This window comes from Thamnophis sirtalis, unplaced genomic scaffold, assembly GCF_051295495.1.
Source record: "Thamnophis sirtalis isolate CommonGarterSnake01/CBP01778 unplaced genomic scaffold, rThaSir2_p1.2 scaffold_3, whole genome shotgun sequence".
In the NCBI taxonomy this organism is placed as follows: Eukaryota; Metazoa; Chordata; class Lepidosauria; order Squamata; family Natricidae; genus Thamnophis; species Thamnophis sirtalis.
In genome coordinates, this window is record NW_028261383.1 from 142,515,258 (window position 1) to 142,538,483 (window position 23,226).

Here is a 23,226-nt window from a genome sequence, read left to right on the forward strand (position 1 = left end):
GAATCTCTCGGATGAAAACATCCCTGAGATGGGGAACATCTTGAGAGAAGTATTTATTTATTTATTATTTTATTTATCATATTTATATAGTCACTCATTTGACCAGAAATGACTCTGGCCAGAGTGTAACACTCAAATAAAACCACAATATAAAAGCCATTATTATAAACAATGTAAAAATTATTAAAAGAATAAAAAAAATATAAATCACAAATGGAAAGAGAAGTATAGCTATCACATATCATCCACAACACAGGCACCATCTTAAAATGTCACTGTTTTCCCCAAGCCTGGGTACATAAGCAGGTCTTGAGGGACCTCCTGAACATTCAGAGTAATACAACTAACAAAACTAAGGGGCGGGAAGAGAAGAGTTCCATAAAGTTGCCCCCTAGGCATAGAAGGGCCACCTCCTCGGACCTATCAAATGTAGGTTTCTCACAGATGGAACCTCTAGCAAGCCCTAGTATTGGCTAACCTTTTTGACACCAAGTGCCGAAATGGGAGAGTGTGTGTGTGGGAGCACCGGACACCGGAAGAATAATCTCCCTGACGCGCATGTGCACGCTGGGAAGCTGGGCTTCTGGTTTCCTGTGCGCACATTCGCGCCGGCCACCTGGTCTTCCAGTTTCTGGTGCGCATGCATGCGGAAGACCAGCTGGCCAATGCACATGCACGCGCTAGAATCTGGAAGAACAATGGGCGACAACTGGTGTGCCCAGAGAAATGGTTCTGCATGCCACTGCAGGCACCCATGCCATAGGTTCACCATCACAGCCCTATGGTATGGCAAACGGAAGATGACTCTGCAAAAAGGGAGCTGACAACTGCTGAAAAGACCAAGGAACCAATGAGTAGATAATTCTTTCTAACCTCTCTGGATAAGGAGAAGACAAGAGATCGCTCACATATGTTCCTGATGGCTGCTTCTCACAAGCAGACTATAGAATAATGGTCTCCTTTGGGTGAAGGGATTATCTATCTTTCTGGCAACTGTGGCAGAGTCTTTTAAACAACACAAAGCTCACTTTCAAATCACTTTTGGAAATTGACTAAACTATTCTGGTATTAAGGTAGTAAGGTAAACTATAATGGTATTAAGGAACTTTCAAAACTACGGATTTGGGGAAAAAATCTTCATTGGACGAGTTTATCCTCAACTCTGAACAAAAATTAATTATAAGCTTAGGAATTTAAAGAACTTGAAATAAACAGCAAAAAGTTAAATAAGATTTTGATCCAAAACTTATCAGCAGATTAAGGGACCAGATAAATGTGTGAATATTGATTATGGTATTAATTATAAAAAATAAACAACTTCTTGGGGAAAACAGACCTATTTTGGTTATCCTGGCAAGCGCAAGTCATAATAAAAGATAAATGACGACTTTAGAAACTGGACATTAGAAGGGACCAAAAATTTAAGCTAGATAAATAACAACCCTGATGTCAATTAATACTGGGACTTGCAGAAAACAAAATATTATAACGTTATAACATTGGAAATATTAAAGCAGATCTTTGAAGAATAAAGCCAGAAATTAGTATCTATAATATCAATACTACCCATAAGGAAGTCTGCTTCTATGAATAGACTATGTCTATAAGGCGTTAATGAAGGAAGGTGGATGTGGAACAAATTTTACCTGATAAGATAAGATACAAAATGTAGCACTATAAATGACAGGCTGAGACAATAACTTGGAAAAAGATATTTTACAGAAAATCCTCAACTTATTATAACAATTGGAACAGGAATTTCCATCATTGAGCAGAGTGGTTGCAAAGTGAGGCAACATCACTTAGCAACGGCCATCCCCGCAGTCTTGGTTGCCTATGTTAACTGAATCCCACAGTTATTAGATGAGGCAACTTCCTGCCAGCTTCCCATAACCAAAATCAGTGGAGAAGCCAGTAAGAATGTGTAAGTATCTGGCCGGCAGGCATATAAGTGGCTGCTGTTGGGTGGGGGAAGAGAGCAAAGTTGTGCAAGAGGCACAATATTGGTGTGAGAAGCTGTCTGGGAGTGTGCAAGATGTATGGGGCAGGACACAAGAGTGCAAGAGGGTGCATGAGGATGTGAGAGAGGCACAAAGGTTGGAGAAGGAGTACAAGGGGGTGAAGGGGTGTATGAGAGACACAGGGAAGATCAGGGAAGATGTGCAAAGCAGGAGAGGATACACAAGAGGTATGGCGCAGGTCAGTGAGGGTGGGTGGATGGGGAAGACTTTACCCCAACAATTTGCAACCTCATTGACTTTCTGGAGAAGCTGGCAGGGAAAGTAGCAAATGGCAATCACATGATTGCAGGACACTGCAATTGGTCCTACATGTGAACTGGTTGCCAAGCACCCAAATCACGATCACATGACCACAAGTGCTGGGATGGTGAAAATCCAAGGAGTTCATATCCACCATTCATCCAGCTCTGTCATAATTTGAAATGGTCACTGGGTGAATGATAGAACGGAACAGAATAACACAGTTAAAGGGGACCTTGGAGATCTTCCAGTCCAACCCTCTGCTGAAGCAGGAGACCTTACCATTTCAGACAAATGGCTGTCCAGCCTCTTCTTAAAATCCACTAGTGATGGAATGCCCCCAACATCTGAAAGCAAGCCATTCTACTGATCATAGATCAGGGACTATCTGGGCTGGATATGCAACAGAAACTGGTTGAAGTTTTAATAATTTAAAGAGCAATCCAAAGAATAAACCAAGAGAATGAACAAGAAACTTTTTTCTTGCTGGATCTACAAAAGAGGCTTTTTAAAGCCTTGAAGAAATCTGTGCAGATGAAGAATTGAAGAGAAGTCAAAGTCTACAACAATATTTGATTGAACTAAATTTTAAGAAGTAAAAGGAAGGCATATAAAGTGGATTTATCTGATCAAGGTTAAAATAAGACATTTTTAACCTGGCAATTCTTTGTGGACTTTTTGTGGACCAGCAAAATTGAAAAGTGGATGTTTCTGGATTTGTTTATAGATAAAGAATGGGAAATAGGAGGAAGAGATAACTAATAAACCTTATAGAGAGTGAAGAGTTATTAAGTATATTTAGACTTCTTGTGATAAAGGTTGGAAGATATATATAATTTTCTTTTTCTTTTTTTCCTGCACTTTATTATTTATTTCCATTCTTTTCTCTCACCTAGTTTTAGTTATTATTTTTGACTACTGTAATTAAAATCAATAAAAATTATATTAAAGAAAAGAATGTTACTGTGATGAAGAAAGCCATTTATGAGCCTTATATAGAGGAAGGTTTACCCAAACCAACCCTGATTGTTAAGCAATCACACTACTGACCCTAGTTAACTCCTTCATTGAATTAAATGAACTGGGGGAGGAGGTAGTTATGTTTTCATACTGGCACATCATATGCTGGATGACTTGCACAAAATAAGCACCATACTTTAGGGCTGTCCATTCAGTCAAGCGCCCTTCAAATATCAGTAGGATTCAAATGAAGCTCCATTGACACTCAATAGTAAAGTTAGGTAAAAATCAAGAAAATATGAAAGGCAGTTAATAATTTTTTACAGAACTGTACAACAATAGCATTGCGTCCAATACCATCTGATCAGCCCTACCTGTTCTTAAAAGCTAAGCAAGCCATCCTATCAAAGCTATTAATTGTTTTGTATCACCCTGCCTTTACACATACCCTGTTTCCCCGAAAGTAAGACCTCCCTGGATAATAAGGCCAATCAGGCTTTTGAACACATGTGCTAAAATAAGCCCTAAAACACAGCAGCAGCCATGAGGTGACCACACTTGCCGCCTCCTGCACCTCAAAAATAATAAGACCTCCCCCAAAATAAGACCAAGTACTTATTTCAGGGGTAAAACAAAAATAAGACCCTGTCGGAAAAATAAGACCCTGTCTTATTTGGGGGGAAAACATGGTACACGAACACGTTTTCTTCTAGATTGCACACCACTTAAGACATTTTCAACAACAAAGATTACCAACTATAATCCAGTCATCCAGCACTTCCTAATCTTCAACATCCAAAACCCATTGAAATAATATTCCCAGAATCTCCCACTTCTATATTCAAGAGGATTAAAGTTGTACCTGTGCGCCTCAACTTACTACAGTTGAGCCCAAAATTTATGTTTTTGGGGGGAGGAGTGTAAAGCTACTTGCTTTATATGTGTATAAAGAAGAATGTAAGAATGTAAGAAGAATGGTGTATTCCCCCCATCCCCTACACACACACAGACCCTTATAATAAGCAATTGTAACTGAAGAAAGGTTTCCTGGAGCAATGGACAAGACCCTTTTAGAGGTTAGGATGATAGATTCGGACTGAATACAAGTAGTCCTCAATTTACGACAATTGAGCCTAAAATGTATGTTGCTAAGTGAGAATTTGTTAAGTGAGTTTTGCCCTATTTTATGACCCTTCTTGCCACAGTTGTTAAGTGAACCATTGCAGCTGTTAAATTAGTAACAGTTGTTAAGTGAATCTGACTTCCCCATTGACTTTGCTTTTCAGAAGGTCGCAAAGGGTGATCACATGACCCCAGGAGTCTGCAACCGTTATAAATATGAGTCAGTGGCCAAGCAGCTGACTTTTGATCACATGATCAAGGAAATGTTGTATCGGTCGTAAGTGTGAAATTAGTCCATAGGTCACTTTTTTCAGTGCCACTGTAATTGCGAATGGCCACTAGACAAACCGTTTTTACATTGAGGATTATATGTATGCCAAATATTACATTACCCAGAGACCCAACCATATGAAAAGTTGCTTTAAAGCACTAAAGATTGGAGAGTCCTTTTTTAAACACATAAACTATGTCACAAAATACTGAAGGCTCTCACCATTAAAAAAAAAAACAAAGTTCCTTGTGCTCTGAATATAGCGGGAGAAACACCCGTAATATGACTAGTATAAATCCTTTTAGACAGATAGTTTTAATTGCTATTATCCATTCATTGAAATTTTCCAGGCTGGATTGATGCAGCCATCTGGACATGGAGCTGCCTTTGAAAACTATTCCAAGAATCACTGGACAGGGCAATGAGTGGCATAAAAATGTAATAAAATAAAATAAAAAAATCCAGAAAGATCTAACACTGGCATTGGGGGCAGAGGAGCAGTCTTCATTCCATTCCATAGAAACCTTTTCTCTCCCAGCCACTTGCATGGAATCCTTGCATTCTCCGGGATGCAATTCTATGGTTGCCAGGCTAAAAGTACAAATTTCAAGCTTCCCAGGAAATTTAAACAAAGTCTGCCCAAATCTACCATGGACATACTCAGAGCTCCTGTTTGAGATGCCTCTCTATAAATCAGAGATCGTCCTTCTCTCTCCCAGAGCGATTTTGCAACCATCTTGCGGTCTCTAACTTGGTGCAGGTATTCCTTTTCAATATGTTATTTTAATATAAATTTGTAATTTTTCTTAAAAGTTATTTTATTATTTTGAAACTTCAATGAACGGAGAAGTAGAATCCAAGATCAAAGGAAGTTAACAACCTATACAGCACATTAACACTTCATCTTCAAGTAAGGTCAATTTCACACTGTCAATTTATAATTACAGTAGAGAAACTTTGGTTCCCGAGAGATCTTTAACAGAGTTTTTTCTATTTATAATGGCTTCATTTCTCTACTTCTGCCAAAATACTAAGTGTGGAAGGCATCACAGAATTTAGCTATTTTTAAATTTTGCATGTCTAGCCTAGTAATACAGAACCTATGGCCCTCCGGATACTAAACTACAGGTAGTTGACTTACAACTGACGGAGTTAGGACTCTCTCAGAACGGGTGCTTTACATCCCATAATTTTGAACCATCATGTTACCTACCCCAAGGTCACGTGACCGCATTTTCAGTGCTCGGCAACCGAGCAGCTCGCCCTTACAACTGGTTGCTATGTCCCATAGTCATATGAACTTAATTTGCGACATTTTGCCAATTTCTGGCGAAAAACACATTCGGAACAATGATTTGCTTAATGACACCATGAAAAATATCTAAAAAAATGATCTGATCTAGTTTCTGATCTCAATTGTGGTCACAAGTCAAGGACTATCTGTACAACTTCCAGCATCCCCCATCTGCCTGCATAACAATCCAACTCTCTTCCTATTCATATATACTGACCAAGTATACAAGAAGTAGGATCAGTAGATAAAATGCTGAATAAAGATTCTGCTGATGTCATACTCAATTAGGCTATATCAAATTGCTTTCTCTCTTCATTCCGTACTGTGTAAATTACACATGTTATTCTACAATGCTGGAAACATAACAGGACGTTCATCCCACCCAAAACTTTTAAATGGAAAAGATAAAGAATCAACCTGTCATTCCAAAATAATAGTTCCCAGCTTATAGGATAGGCTGAGACTGGTATGCAAAATTTGGCAATAAGTATATGCAATTATCAAGTGTGAAGAAACAAAGAACTGCTCAAAAACAAATTTTCTCTATAGGATCTCTCAATATAAAAACGATTACAGATTTAAACCAAGAACCTAAGGCTGGGACTTTGCATAACAAGTTTCATGGATCAATGCACATTTTAGATTGCAGCACTCTTTAGATACAGCAAGAAATAGAGCAATTAGCATCAAGTTCTGTTAGTAGCAAACAGCTTGAAAACTCTACCTGGCCAAACTTGAATAAATAGCAGAAATTCACTGACATTACATTGTAATGCTTCACCTCAACTACTGACCTCAGAGCCTTGGATTGTGCTTATCCATATAAAAAATACACTATAGTTAATGGTCTGGATTCAGATATAACCAAAATCCCCAAAGCAAAGGTTCATATTCATATTTTCCATGGAATGTTTCTTTAATATATATATTTTGTTCAAGAAACTTCGGGAGGGATTTCTAGACTTTTTTTTCATTCATCCATCCTTGAGGATTTAGTAAAAAGCAGCAGAATGACAGTAAGGTGTCTTCCATTTCTTTTCTGGTTCCCATATCACATCATAAATCTGGTTTCACGACCAATAGTTTAAACTATTGCATTCTATTAATTTATATTCATATTTCCAGAAATTATTGGTTCTGAACCTGGCTAACAAGTAACATAAAAAGCACCCTACAAATCACATTGTCAAATAATTAAAACATTTTAAAATATGTTGGTAATAAAACAAAAAGCAACAACTTAGCAAATTGTCTTGGGACTCCCTAATTAAAAATGTTTTGGCTTGGCCTGGAAAGAGTAACATAAGAAACTTCTCCCAAAATTTAGAAGCAGCCGATGTGAAGACCTTCTACTTCTCTCGTGTGTACCTCAAATGGTGCCAGGACTGAGGAAGGAGGTTCTTTTATCAAGACTTTAAAGGCAGGGCAAGTATAGAGGGAATTATTGTGGTCTTTCAATAAAGAGATACATAGTTTACAACTAGTAGCTTGCATTGTCGTTCAAAACAATAATACTCAGTGGAACCGTTTCAGTATAGGAAACCTTAGTGTCTAACCTAGTAGCATCCTTTGGACCACCACATTTCCAAAAACTTTTCAAAGACAGCTCCACAGTACATGCTATTAGTATCTCATCAGGATGTAATAATCAAGACACAACTGTCACAGTGAAAAGATCTGATATCTACAGTCACTGCAATCAATGCGTTTGAATATCATGAAGCCTTGATATTGGCCCTAGGAGGAATGTGCTCCACCAGGTTTATTCCTTGACCTCCATCCAACTGAACCCAAAATTCACATCATCAGCAGAGCTTTCTCTAACACAGATACAAAAAGAGTGTGTGTATCTGGGTATGTTTGTGTAATCAAAAAGCATATATTATGCTTACAAACTCCTTTGCATTTTTCATACACGCTCTGGAAATACTGATGCCCGAAAAGTTCTACAGCCATTTCTACTAGTAATAACATCGCCATATCTATTTATGTATGCAGTGGGATTTTAAACATCCAGTGCAGTCTCAAGTGAGATCTGTCCCTTCATGTTAACTCTCCTCAAAAACCAGTTGCTGTTCAGCTGCTCTCTACCCACTGTTAAGAAAATCAAAGTTCTCCATTTTTTAAACCCCAAGCAGCATAGGTCCAACTGTGAGTGATCAGATATCCATGCAACAGGTGTGGCCCACAAAGTCCCCTTTGACAGCCAGAGGGACAAAAGTCAGTAACTCTCCTCCTATTAAACCCGAACAGGAAAGCCATCCACTCAATTCATACAACTCTGCTTTTAGAACAACCTACAGAAAGAATCTGAACTTCAAGAGACGAGTAAAAAACCCGCCACCCTGTCTTGTGCCGAGGCATGAAACCACCTAGGAGCCTCTGCTGGTTTGGGGAGAGAGAAAAAATGCCAGTGCAATTTCTCCTCTCCGGGTAAATCTCTTTAGAGTCCTCCATAATCCCATGCAGGCTGCACTGGTGGCTAAAGGACTGCTGGGTAAAGCAGGCCTTTCCAGTTGGCTGCTCTGCCTTTGGAAAAAAGGAGGCTTCTGGCTCACTCTGTAAAACTGGACAGCACTGCTTTTAAGAGGGCAGTTCTATCTAAGGGACAGAAGGGAGCGACTCCATCCAGGAGCAGCCATAACCTCCTGGGCAGTTAAGCTCTCCATTTAAACAAACCCTATCACACAGATGCAGCTGAGTTAAGAAACACCCAGTTAGACGTTAAAAACTGACCCTATCGTTTTAATCCAAATCCCCAATCAAACAAAACAGAAATGTAAATTAATGGAAGAGGAATGAACCCTTCCATCTCTGTGTTAAATGCTTTCTAATTCTATTCCAACACACACACCCTCCTTAGAATAATACAATGAGACCAACCATTTTGACCCACACACACAAGTACAGTTCCCTCTGGCTTAATTCTTTGTGCAAAACATACCAGCAGATAATGCAATGGACAGGAAAAATAAATTAACAGATCCTCCTGCTGAAAAATATATAACTTGATTATTTCAGTAAGGAGGATGTAAGGGGAGCCATACCTCCCACCACCACCATCATCCACCACACAGTCACTTATTTATATAAGCCAATGGAAACATGAGGCCTAGGCTTAAAGGGTACACAGACATTTTCAGTTTGCTTGTGATCTATCTAATTCTAAGGCCTTTTTACCATGAATCCTCTTCCTGAACACTTTCTAAACAGATTTCTTCTCCTGCACCAAAAATGCTACTACATAAATCAACAAAGATTGAAAAGTCTGAAGTAAACACAGACTCAAAAGATACAAAGAGCATTGATATTCAAATACAGTTAAAGGAATCAGCAGTGGGGCTAGAGAGAAAAAAAATGCAAACCCTCACCTACCTCTCTTTCTACAAGACGATCCAGAAATTCTCACCCGCCAAAATCCATAGGCAAGACACAGCAGAAATCATTATCCCAAAAATCGAAAAGGGGGGGAGGAGGAAAGATTTGCATTGGTCCCCTCCTTTTAAAAAAAGGAAAAAAAGGGTGGGGGGGAAAAAGATGCCCAATAGATGCTGGTCGTTTACTTATAGCCACTCGGGAGGGGAAAACAACAACAACACATCAACCCACAAACACATTAAAAAAAAAACAGGTTTCGAAAGGATGCTAAATCCAAATATCCGAATATTTTTTTTCTCCACCCGCGGGAGGGGGGGGAACCACACAAAAAAATAAAACCACCAAGCAGCCCAGCCCCCTTAAGACAAGGAGAGGGTGCTTCCACCACGACACTCCGGAGTTTCAAAATAAGGCAAAAAAAAAAAAAAGGAAAGAGCAACGAGCCCGATCTTCCTAGGACGGCACACAAAGGGAGCTCCGGGTTTGCCTTTGATCTTCCAGCCGCCGCATCCGAGGGGGAAGAGATAGAGATCCCCTGCTTTGGGGGCTGCCTCGGTCGCCTTTCCTAGACCTCCCACTCCCCCCCACCCCGTTCTAGCGAGAGAGGCGCCCAAACAGACCGCTTGGGAGGCCGGATGGAACGCCGGAGCCCTCCGGATGGAACGCTGAGGTTTTCCCCAGGGAGGGGGGAGCGAACGGAGGGAAAGCGAACGTTCAGAGTTCCCCGTCCGCTGGAACGTTCATACTTCCCCCCCTTTCCTCCCTGCTGCCTTTTGCAAAGCCTCCCCTGTCGATGTGGCCCCCGCAGCCCCAAACTAACCCCGGAGCCTTAGCTTATTATTATCACCACCATCCTCCTTTGCACCCCTGAGCCTTCCCCGAGCAGGCTATAAATGCCCTCATCGCCCCCCTCTCTTTCTCTCGCTCTTTCTTTCTCTCCCCGCCGCAACCCAAGCTTTGCATCGGCCTGGAGGGGAAAGATTTCCCCTTTTCTCTTTTTCTATTTTTGTCCGCCTCCCCCCCCCTTTTTAATCTCCTCCCTAAGCTCCTCTTCCAGGCCTCTTCTCTTTCTTTTCCTGTTTTCGCTCGCTCTCTCCTTCCCTTTTTTTTTAAACTTCTCACCTGCTCCCTTCGCACTCTAATCCTCAGCTCGAGCAGAGAACGGGAGTCAAAAGAAGCACCGGTGGCTGAGCTTTATCCCCCACACACACCTCCGCTCTTCTCCCCACCCCCCACACCCCAACGAAGGGCTTTAAGGAATGGAACAGAAAGTGTTCACCGAGGCAGCCATTTTCAGAGAGGAAAGTAGGTCCTGCTGGGCCAGCTCCGGGTTTGCTTAACCTCCCCCTCCCTCCTCCTCCTCCTCCTATGCAAAAGGGAGGGTGGGATCCCGGAGTTAGGGACTTGTCTCTCCCTCTTCGGGGCCCCCTTTCTCGCTCTGCTTCCTCTCCCCCACTGGACGGGAAGGGGCCCGCTCCGATCCCCAGCCCCCTGGCCTTCGGCGCGAGACGGTGCTGCGGCGCCTCGCGAAAGGAGAAAAGCAGCCCAGTACTTAATTTTGTGTTGGAAGCTCGAGTGGCGGAAGGACACGCCGAAATGGCGCGGGGGGAAGTGAGAAACGCGTCCGTACGGAGCCGCAGCGCACGCTTCGTGGTGGGCGGATCCCTCCGCCGATGTTAACCCTCCGAGGCCCGGGCCGGGTGGTTACAAAAGCACGTGGGATGGGTTCAGAGGTCCCTTCCTCCTTTTCTCCACCCGGGCCGAGGGCTGGCGGGAGAGGGCCGGGACAGGTGCACCTTTCGCAGGAGGCGGCGGCGCTGCGGATTCCTCCTGGCAGACGCTAAAGGTGCCCCGAGGAACACAACAATAAAAAGGGGAGAAGAAGATCCAGGACACTTTGGCCCGAGCCGTGGACGGAAAGCCTTCTTGCCGAGGCCAACAGGGGGCGCACGCTCACTCAGGCGCCGGCCTCGGGGACTTTTCCAAGTGAGGTCCCGCTGCGCCCTCTAGTGGCCGTAGCTTATACAACTCTTCCCCGGGACTCTTGGGGCGGGGGGGATCTGGTGGGCTTGGGAGTTGTCGACTCTGAACGATTTCTCCTGGTTTAAAAGCACGTCGACTCCTCCGGCGCTACTCCAGGGAAACTGATCCACTTCGATCTCTTACGGATCTTGGTTGCCCAGATCTGGGAAGAGGATGCCCAGCCTAAGCAGCTGCGTTAGATTGAATCGGACCCCTTCTTGGTCGGGTAGTACGACCCTAGTTGGCTCCGTACAGAGTTTCCGACAGGACCAATTCTCCCTCCGGTTCAGTCGGGGATCTCCGCGTGGGAAGAACATGCTGCTGCACCGTGCTATAAAAACTTCTCTTTGAGATGGTGTGTGTGGTGTACACACGTACTTAAGATGGTGCGATGTTGGTGTGTGGGGTATATTCATGTATTTAGGCGGTGCAGTGTTCTGGATTGGACTCCTCATGGACGCTTTAGACCCAGGGCTCTGGAGCCGCATGTGGCTCTTTAATCCCTCTGCTGTGGCTCCCTGTCTACAGTTGGCACCACAATTTTGAGAAGAGCTTCCGGTTAGGGGGTTAGCAGGGCGCGCCAAAAGGAGACTATGGCAAGGGATGGATTTTCTGGTCAGCTTCCCAATTAATAGGGCTTTTGGTTAGGACAGGTAGAGAAAAAAGTAGGTTGTGCTTGGAGGAGGCTCTGTGGTGGGTTTGGACTTCTGGTCAGCTGCACAATTGAATGGGGGCTTCTGGTTAGGACCTTTGTGTCTCTTTGAGTGTTTAAGGTTGCCAGCCCCTGCTTTACAATGTGCAGACATTAAATGTAGCTCCTCATTGTACCTTCTTAGTGCAGCCAGGTTTCTTTCTCAGCAGGCAGTCACACGACCCCAGAAAAAGACATAGCTGCTTTCAAGAGCTGCAGAAACGTCTTGGGCCTTTGCTCATTCTAACTAAGCCTCCATTCCTAATTCTTTCCAAAACACAGCACACTTCTAATGTTAATATTAAATACTGATGTCATATCTGCGAACAGACCTTTAAAAGTGTCCCCCTTTCTCCTGGCATTCATATTCGATCATCAAAAATAGAATGCCTTTGTTTTCCACATGTTGCCACTGTGAAGTAATTGGAAGCAGCCAGATATTTTGATAAATGGGATTGTCAAAACCTACTCCTATGGATTAGCTTCAGCCTTTCTGTTCTAGGAATTTTTAAATGTAAATATTATGAAGCACTTGTACTGTCAGGGGTACTAATTTTTGGACATTCTAGTAAGGAATTGTTGAAAGGCCTGTTGGGCCTGGTGCATGTAACATTATAATCTATGGCTTGCTTTTATCATTGAAAAAAATACATTAGGGTTAATTCATAAAATGTACTTTGTAGATTCATCTCTATTTTTTGGATACTGTATGTGTTTCTGATCAATTGGTTTTATATAAATCAATGTGATGGTTCCGTTTGCAGTCCTGTGGTGGAATATGAATATAGGGAGGAAATAAAAGTTTGATTAATCCTCTTAAAAATCTTAAATGATAGATTTGACTAAAAACATTTAATTTTTAAAAGTAACAAAAGCAAGAGGTTTAATTTCAACCATGAACATAATGTCTTATATAGTTCTACCGTGTTATTTTTGAGATGCAGGAGGCGGCGAGCGTGGTCACCTCATGGCTGCTGCTGTGTTCCAATATTTTGGGGAAGGGCTTATTTTTGGGGAGGGCTTATTTTAGCACATCTGCTCAAAAGCCGGATTGGGTTTATTATCCAGGGAGGGCTTATTTTTGGGGAAACGGTAGTAAAACTGAATTAGACTTACTACCATATGCACAAATATATAATTTTATGCTTTAGGAATCTTCATTTTGGATTAATGTAGCTTTCTGAACAAATTTTCCATTCCCGAACTTCTGATTTGCTTGTAGGGTCATTTTTAGTCCTCCGGAGGCTTCAGGGAAGCCTCCTAAATGTCCCTGAAGCCTCCGGAGGGCTTAAACCAACCCTACAAGCAAACTGGAAGTCTCCAGTTTGCCCATAGGCCTGGTTTTTTGCGCTCCGGAGGCTTCAGGGAAGTTCCTGAAGCCTCTGGGGGGCAGGGGGCTCTTTTCGCCCTCCCCAGGCTCCTATAAAGCCTCTGGAGTCTGGGGAGGGTGAAAAAAGGCTTTTAAAAAGGCTGAACTCAGCACATGCGCACTGGACAGCTGACAGGGCAATGCCTTGTGTGCCCTGACAAATGGCTCCACATGCCACCTGTGGCACGTGTGCGATAGGTTCGCCATCCTAGTTATACACTGTTTGTGGTGTTACATTTGACTATACTTGTACAGATGCTGTTAAAATTGATGTGGCTTTCTGAAAGTATTACATTATTTTCTGCTATTTAAAAGAAGATACAATAGCACTGGGCCTCTTCAGATCAAGCATTTATTTTAAAAAGCTTCTTCATTTTGCTAAGTTGCCTAGAGCAATAATAAAGCAGTCTTTAAAAAAATAAGTCTAATAATTTTAACATTTATAGGCATTTATAGTTATTGACTTACCTCCTTGTAGCAAACAGCATGTTTCAGTTTAGCCTGATTAGAAGAAGAAAAAAATCTGCCTCTGCCTCCCAGCAATTTGCCTCATTGCAGCAAACAGCAAGTTTCACTTTCAATTTCAGTTTCAGCTGTTTCAAGCTGCAGGGATTGCCATAACCTCTGCCATTTTCTCAGTTTGCTGCAAGGAGGCAGAGGCCAAAGTGTGGGGGCCGGTGGATGAGTCGGTGTGCAGGGCTACATTTGGTGTATAAGTTGCACCAAATTTTCACCCTCTTTTAGGGGGAAAAGGTGCGTCTTATACTCCAAAAAATACAGTATATAAAGTTTGGTACATAATGTATCTGAAATAAAAGAATATGAATGTTACTGAAATCATAAGAGCTGGAAGGAGATTCTTAAGTGTAAAATTCTCATAGCAATTAACACCGGTCAATATGTGGGCTACTGTATTTTGAACCAGTTTCTTTTTTAAAATATATACTGTTATTTTTAGTTTCATGAAATTCAAAGGAAAAAGAAAGTCTACATTAGTGTCAGTAGAATAAAACAAACAATAGATTTTTTAAAAAATGTTTTAACTGGCTGAGCTTTATACTTTTAAGTGATTTTATGTGATTTTTCATTAAGAGCTGCCCAGAATTGGTTACAAGATGGGCTTCTGTATAAATGGTTTAAAAAGATGATGATGATGATGATGATGATGATGATGATGATGATGATGATGATGATGATGATATAGATAGAAGAGAGAGGGGGGGGGGAGAGAGAGAATGGAAAATTTTCTAATGACTTATTCTCCCCTTCCATTTGTTTTGCCAACAACTGATGGCATCTAGATAATTATTCTTTATGATGAACCATAAATTTGGGGATATTGCAACAGTCATCAGTGTTAAAAGCAGTCAGAGGTCACTTTTCTCAGGGATGTTGTAACTTCAAATGGTCATTAAATGAACTGTTGTAAGTCGAGGGCTACCTAGAACATGTTTATATTAGTATAACAACCAATTTCATTGTATTTAAGTACAATGACAGTAAAGATTATACTTATACTTTTTGCAATGCTTAATATTCTTTATTATTGGTTATGTTATCCGATGGTGTTGGGTTGTTAATAAAAAAAAATCATACCTGCAAATAATGCAGTACTTTACACTGATTTTGAATATGTTTCTTGTCACTCTCCCTACAGTGGCAAGCTTCAGCAGCCACTAGGATTTACATGTCATTTCCCATGTCACTCATATTTTGTTCCCTCATCAAACAGATTGGTGTATGCTGTGTAGTACTACAGGTACTATCCATGCTGAGTCTTTGGTTGGACTGCAGGCAGCTGGCCTCCCAAGGACAATGGGAATTCATCCAACTCAGCTTGTGTCCAAAACTGGGCTATATTTAGCCACGAAACACCTCCACAGACACACTGACAAACACACAGCACAGACATAGTGATCCGAAAGATCACTACCTAATGTTGGGTCACAGCCTCTGGCCTTCAAATTCTTATGTGGTTGTACCAGGCCCAGATGACTCAGCCACAGTCAGTCTCAAGAGTTTGATTAAGAAATTTTGATCCGATGGATATGCATCTGAGTGGTTTTAGAATTGGTGGGGGGGGAGTTAAGCCTGGTGGTAGTACTTAATAAAGTAAATGCATTTCCTGGAAGACAGCAATGGCAATTTACTTGTGTGTTGACAAGAAAACCTAGAGAAATGTGTCCTTCAGGGAGCAGCTAAACTTTTGCTTTATTTTATATGGCTGTTCCTATTAGCAGGGTTTAAGGTTTAAGGTTTAAGGTTTATTATTTATAGGCCGCCCTTTTCCCTGAGGGGACTCAGGGCGGCTTACAATTTATAGGGAGGAGAATACAAAACAATAAGACATAAACAATACATAAATTAAAATAGAACACAACATTCATTCATCATTCGGGTGGGGACGGATTACAATCTTTATCCCCAGGCCTGACGGGATAGCCAGGTCTTGAGGGCTGTGCGAAAGGTCTGGATGGTGGTGAGGGTACGAATCTCCACGGGGAGATCGTTCCAAAGGGTCGGAGCTACTACTGAAAAGGCTCTCCTCCGCGTAGTTGCCAGTCGACACTGACTGGCGGATGGAACTCGGAGGAGGCCTAATCTGTGTGATCTAATAGGTCGTGAGGAGGTAATTGGCAGGAGGCGGTCTCTCAAGTACTCAGATCCACTACCATGGAGGGCTTTATAGGTGGTAAGTAGCACCTTGGGTTGTCATTACAAAGTTGGACTCTCTAAATATTATTTATTATTCTGGGTTTATGACCAGAATAGAGTCTGCAATTGCAGTCATAAGTTGTGGTAGTTGTTAAGTGGGTCATTGCACCCAGTTTTACAACATTTGTTTTGTGGCAGTCATTCAGAGAATGCTGTGGTTGTTACCAGTAACAAACCCATTGTTCATTATGGGTGTTCTTTGCATGGAAAGTGGAAGAAAGTGCCAGTTTCCAGCAAAAACATTGTAAATTGCAGTCACACGACTGCAGGGCACTGCAAATGGCTGTAAATGCAGGCTGGTTGCCAAGTGCCCAAAATGCAGTCATCTAGGTTGTAACTTTTTCATGGTCCAATGGTCCATCATAACTTCAAATGGTCATTGAGTGACTAGTTGGACATCCAGGACTACTTGTACTTTAGCCCTATTCTGTTCAGTGAGACTGACTTCTTGATTTAATGGATCAGATTAAGGTAACAACAATTTAAGCCATGTAGTCACAAGCAACAAGAAACAAATTTGACTTAACAAGTTCCCTCAAAATGGTCCTCAGTATTTTACAGATATGAAAAATTAGAACCACCTAAAAATTATGTCTGAACAAGCCAGTTTATGAGAACTTAAAACTGGTCAAAGAGATCCCCATAGGATTCTTGACTGAGCTCTAGTCGCATCTTGGCCCACAAAAGTATTGTGTTCCAGAAAGTTTATCTGTTGTGCATAAGTCTGGATTGCTATTCAAGTTTCACAATATAGAATTACAGCATACAGATAGTCCTTGACTTAGAACCATTCACATAGAGACCAACAGCATTGAAAAAAGTGACTTATGACTGTTTTTCACACTTACAACCATTGCAGCATTTCCATGGTCACATAATCAAAATTCTGATGCTTGGCAACTGGTTTCCTATTTATGACCGTTGCGGTATCCCGGGATCTAAGCAAAGTTAGTGGGAAGCCAGTCCACTTAATAACTGTGTTACTGATTTAACAACTGCAATGATTCACTTAGCAGCTGTGGCAAGAAAGTTCGTAAAATGGGACAAAACTCACTTAACCACTGCCTTGCTTAGCAACAGAAGTTTTGCGCTCAATTATTGTGGTTGCAAATCAAGGACTATCTGTATGTGTTTATATCATTGAAGCAGCAATGGATGTTATTTGGGGAGAGAGAGAGTCAATTTTTTCAGCTCACACCTACATATAATGAGTTTCCTTATACTATCCTAAGCAACAAATCTTAAAAATAGGCACCAGCAAATCTCCGACAGTATATTGGACATGGTTCTGAAGATTCAAGAAAAATGTTTTCCACCTTCTGAGAATATCCCAGTGTCTGAGCAAGCCGATTTCAGGTTTGCATATTCAACAATAACCCAGTGTATAATTCTACACCATTTAGTAGAGAAATGCTGTACAGTAGCATACCTAGCATATTTGACACCCAGAATGGGATCATTTTTAACACCCTCTCCTATGGTGTTGCTGTGCCACAGCGCCAACTGTCAAACAGCTGATCAACATGCTGGCAGAAGCGGCCCATCTCCATCCGCACCATCAATCCTCCAGATAGTCTCCTTGTAATCCCTAAGTTGCAGACAATACAGCCCCTTGTTGCCTGCACCTGGGGTGAACCACCTCCCACTGCCCATCCTTGCTCTGCCACCAATAATCTCCCAATTTATATCCTTTATAGCCCTTTATATCACCTTGCTAGAACTCAAGGTGGCATTTGATTCCATATCCCCAGAGAAACTCATGACAAAATGAACAGCCTCAACAATTGGATCGCCATCTACTTGCATTGATTATACAATTCCACAAAGACCATAAAGCACCATAAAGCTCAATGGTAATACCAATGGGGATCTGACAGAACCTACTGTTACCTGTCAAAAGGCCAAGCAAGGATGCAATCTTGCAGTCTTCCTCTTCAATCTTTATATGAACATTGTTGAGGCTTGTTTTTGACAACCCAAGCTTTACTCCTCCTCTTACCCCATGGCTACATACTGATGATGATGCCATTCTCTATATATCAAAAGTGGGGCTGCGTATGCGTCATAGAGCCTTAACCACCTATTGCAATGGGGGAGAGTCAAAGGGAGGGAAGGAAGGGGCACTTTCAGACTTGCAAGATTCTCTTAATGTAACCTTGCAATAAAGACAGAAGTACCGTATTTTTCAGAGTATAAGCCGTACCTTTTTCTCTCTCAAAAAAAAAGGGTGAAAAACTGGGTGCATCTTATACACTGAATACCGCATTTTTGGCCTCCTGAAAACCTGCCCCTTCACCAAAATGGCTGTGTATAACCTTTAGGAGTCTTGCAGAGTGCTCCTGTGGGCTGGGGAAGGCAAAAATGAGCAGAAAATGGGCTATTTTTTTCCTCGTTTTTGTCTCCCCAGCACCCAGGAGCACACTATAAGCCTCCTAAGAGCTATGCGTGGCCTTTTTTTTTTTTTTTACAAAAAAATGGCCCATTTTCACGAAAGACGGCTTGTTTTTGGGAGGTCTGCAGAGTGCAAAAACTTTTTTTTAATTTGCCTCTTCAAAATCTTGGTGGGACTTATACTCCGAAAAATACGGTAGTAGTCCTGAATATGCATCTTATCTGGACTACCTCACAAGATTGACAGGTAGGGACAGAGTCTCCCATCTCTATTATAAAATTGCTCTTTCATCCTGGGCTGTTCCTTGCTATATATATATATTTTTTAAAGATGATGCATGCTCCTCATAGGAGCCTTTTTCTGTGGCCTGAATTGATAGATTATCCATCTGGGCTATAACTGGAAAGCGTTTTAAACCTCTGTTATATCTGTTCAAAAATGGAGGTTGAACCAGCATCCCTTGTCCGGTTAAAATGTCCACTCTATATACACTATCAATTAAAACGTTTAACTTCAGTTAATTCAATATTTAATTCCTTCTCATGATGAGCAGGTCACTGCTTTCCTTTTAAGTGACCAATTTTTAAATGTATCAAGGGCAATAGCAATTTATTTTTATCCGAAGCTGTAGCTTACAAAAAGCAGTTGATACCTTCCTCACAGCTTTGTCGCTTTTCTGTAATTTATACTATATGACCTTTTAAAACGATTATATGTTTTAGTGTTTACTGGTTTGGTCTTGGCCCATAACATAAGTAATGGCCAGGGGAGCAGTTAATGCAACTTCTACAACAGAAATCTTGTGTATGTATTTATAAACACACCCAAACACATACACGGAGCTTTTTGTTGTATAACCCCATTGATCTAAGCTTTTACTAAAATCTTTTGGGTTTTTTTTTTGTTTTGTTTTTTGCTTTGTTGTTTTATCTGAAGATGCTGTTTGTATTTTGTGGCTGGATTATTTGTTTTATTGGTGTTTTCTATTTATTATTTGCCATTGTGCTGTGTTTGGAAGCCATTTTACCTTTAAAGCGGTCTTTGAAGTATTTTGAATAAATACATCAAAGTCTAAAACCATACATTGATTCCTACTAAAAGAGAGCTTCCATAAGAACAACAAGAATTTGATTGTATTTCTGTCTCTTAAGATTCATGCTGCTGATGGTTGAGTTAAATAGTCCAATTTGCATTAATATCACGGCTGTAATCTTCTCCTTGCTGGGTGAGTTCCAAGGCCCGTCGTGAGAACTGTTGGTTTGGAAGTCCATAGGGTGTAACTTACCTGGGCTACTGGGTGTAATTTGCTAACTCTAAGGAAGTTGAGCAGGAAGGCCAGTGTATTAAAAGGAGACACATTTCTGCTGCTCAAAACGTACATGCAGAAAGGACATCCATGGAACTATTCTGCTCAATAGGTCAACAGACAAACAGTAGGATTAGCAAATGGGATGAGTTTCCTCGGCCCTCTCAGTGGAAAAAGATTAGCAAGCCCCACATCTGCTGTTCTCCCAGATCTCCTGTTTAAATATTAATACATGGATTATTTCAAGATCCAAACACCACTAAGCACCTCTGGCCCAGAGCTTTTTCAGAAAGGACGAGGCTGATTTAGGCAGTTGAATTCTGGAACCAAAACTAATCAGAAATCTGTCTTGCAACAGCAGCAAATAATTGCTAAATTGTATAGGTCTTTTTTTTTTAATGCAGGGAGCAACTAGGAATAGGGGGGAAAAGATTTTTTAATGGGGCAGATGTTTAGAGTATCAAAAAGGCCATAACTGCTCCTGATACCTATTTGCTATGAAATAATCAACTATATTTGACAGCTTATCCACTGCAGATAAGCATAGTATGCACGTCTCTGTCACAGTACCCTAATGTGGGTCTTGCAAATTTGATTGCATTTGTTGATCTGATGAGACAGAGGCTTTAGCTAGAAAATGAAATGAGCATGTCTTTCAATGCTGCTTTCACATGGCCTTTCCAACTCAAATCATCCTAATAAATGACTTACCCAACACAGAAGAAGCAAATGATTAGAAAAGTCCAAAGTTGCCCTAGTTATAATGAACAGACATTTCGGCTGTCTAATTGTAGAACGTGTGTGTGTGTGAGAGAGAGAGAGAGAGAGAGACAGACAGAGAACGACACAGAGACAGAGAGAGAGACATAGACAGACAGAGACAAGGAGACAGAGAGGGGGAGAGAGAGAGAGAGGTCTTTTTTTCTATATCTGTTTTACCCTTTTCCCACTACATCAATGGAGAGATGAGAGAAGGGGGGAAAACTACAGGTAATCCTCAACTTACGACAGTTCACTTAGTGACTGCTCAGCTACAACAGCACCGAAAAAAGTGACTTATGACTATTTTTCACGACCATAGCAGCATCCTCATGGTTACGTGACCACCCTTTGCGACTTTCTGAAAAGCGAAGTCAAAGGGGAAGCCAGATTCACTTAACAACCATTTTACTAATTTAATAACTGCAGTGATTCACTTAACACATGCGGCAACAAAATGAGAAAACTCATTTAACAATTTTCTCACTTAGTAAAATAAATTCTGGGCTCAGTTGTCATGAATCAGTGACTAGCTGTATGAGGCAGAAACCTCCAAAACCTTTAAGTGCCTAGAATTTTGGTACTATTCTGGATTTGCATGTGAGCAAAGTTAAAGAAAGTAAACATGGCTAGTTTGGGTTAAATTGGAAGCTGACCCTGTCTAGACCTGGCATGCATGTGGAAGTGCTATTGTGCTTATTTTATTACTTCTATAACAATGTGTTGCTTAAACTCATCAGTTTCCAGTCAGTAAGGTTAATTTACTAGATTGAAAGGATCAGATTAAAGAAAGCGGAACTAGGTTTATATCTGAAGTGATGGTCATTTATTCAAGACGAACACACAGTTTCCACAGGACTGATTTGCAAGTGCCTGAAAAGGCTACAGGTCTGTCAAAACCTGAAAGAATTTAGCTTGTAAGAATAGATTTCAGAGTAAGATGAAAGAAAGTCAGTCTTCCTCAATCTGATTCCCCCACCCCCATTCCCAAATGATCGGACTTTATTAAACTCAACGAAGGTGAACACCTTGTATGGGAAGACTAAGACTAAACTGAATTTTTAGACACTAGAGGGCACTGTGTAACTTTCAGATGTGAAACCTCTGCCTAAATCTGTTTTAAGACAAGCTTTCTCCTTAGAAGGGGAATCTTTCTTCATTGGTTGCCAAAAGACCAAATTCCCTTGCAGTTTTTGCTTGGGATTAGCAGCTTTCTAGATCGAATTGATACTTGACTAGTATTAAGGTAAAGGTTCCCCTCGCACATATGTGCTAGTTGTTTCCGACTCTAGGGGGCGGTGCTCATCTCCCATTTCAAAGCCGAAGAGCCAACGCTGTCCAAAGATGTCTCTGTGGTTATGTGGCTGGAATGACTAAACGCCAAAGGAGCACAGAACGCTGTTACCTTCCCACCAAAGGTGGTTCCTATTTTTCTACTTGCATTTTTATGTGCTTTTGAACTGCTGGGTTGGCAGAAGCTGGGACAAGTAATGGGACCTCACTCCGCTACACACCGCTAGAGATTCAAACTGCCGACCTTTCTGATCAACAAGCTCAGCATCTTAGCCACTGAGCCACCGTGTCCCTGACTAGTGTTAGAATACCATAAATCTGAAGGTTTTTTTTAAATAAAAAAAATGAAGTCATAAAAAAGGCTGTGATGTGCATAATTAGAGATTATGTACAACTTTTTATTCTGCAGAGAAAAGGCAACATATTGCTCTCCAGATATTTTGGAGTGAATGTCTCTTTTGCTGTCGATGCCAATAGCCTATACCTGGAGATAATGGAAGCTAAATGCTCAAACCCCTGGACAGGGTGATATTTTTCTCCATGACTATCAGCAAGCACTTCTTATAAAGCATATTTGGGCCGAGATGCAGATTACACCAGTTAGAAAAGTATTTCTGGAACATCTATATTATAGGGCAACAATATACCATTTCCATTGGATCAAGTGCACATCAGGTTTTGTGCAGTGTGGTAAGGCTTATACTCCAAATATGGGGAGGGCTAAAAGCCTGGGAGATTATTGCTAAGAAATGTATTTGAAGTTGTTAAGTATATCTAATGCTATTTAATTGCCTACTGAAGATAGAATGCAGTGGCTATTCAAATAGTCAGGAAAGCACTTATTTACTGAGGAATGTCATGATCTGAAAACAGCCCGTTTTTACAAATCCAGGAGAAAGGAATTTGGTTTTACTTCGGTGAAATCCAAATGTAATTTTTAATCCCCAATGATTTAAAAAAAACCACAACACCTTCTCACGTTTCTTGTTTTATTTACAGGATACAACAATACAGCAGAGCAACAAATACTGATGTGGAGCAAGATACCACGGATCATTTCAATGTGAAAATCATGAGAAGCATAATTTGACTGCAAAAACTTGTAGAAGCAAAAAAAAAAAAAAGTACCCTTGTTGGACACCTATAAAGCTTCACATCAGAAGTTTGGCTTCCACACTGTATTCAACCAAATGTTATTTGGTTTTGGCTCAATCTGTTCCTTTTCATGGCACCTTTCCAGTAATGAAAACTTCCACATTCTTGTTCCATTTTAGTATTAACATGTTAATAGTCAAAATTATAAGATGGGAGGAAATGAAGCTACTTCATCTGTTCCCTTGGTTGCCAGTTGGTTGCCTATCAGCAAACAGGGAGTACTTTAGAACCCATGTCT

The 23,226-nt window shown here is 41.1% G+C and overlaps 1 protein-coding gene across 7 annotated transcripts in view; it reads right to left on the minus strand.

Annotated features, from left to right (window-relative positions):
• The window catches only part of KMT2D (lysine methyltransferase 2D), a 128,054-nt gene extending 117,189 nt beyond the window's left edge, over positions 1-10,865 (minus strand). For 6 of the 7 annotated variants that reach the window (XM_087710286.1, XM_087710283.1, XM_087710287.1 and 3 more), the window contains exon 1: positions 9,284-10,865. The gene's annotated coding sequence lies outside the window, so the exon portion shown is untranslated. The remainder of the gene's footprint in view (positions 1-9,283) is intronic. The other variant, XM_087710282.1, reaches the window with a different exon arrangement.
• Between the last annotated feature and the right edge of the window lie 12,361 nt (positions 10,866-23,226).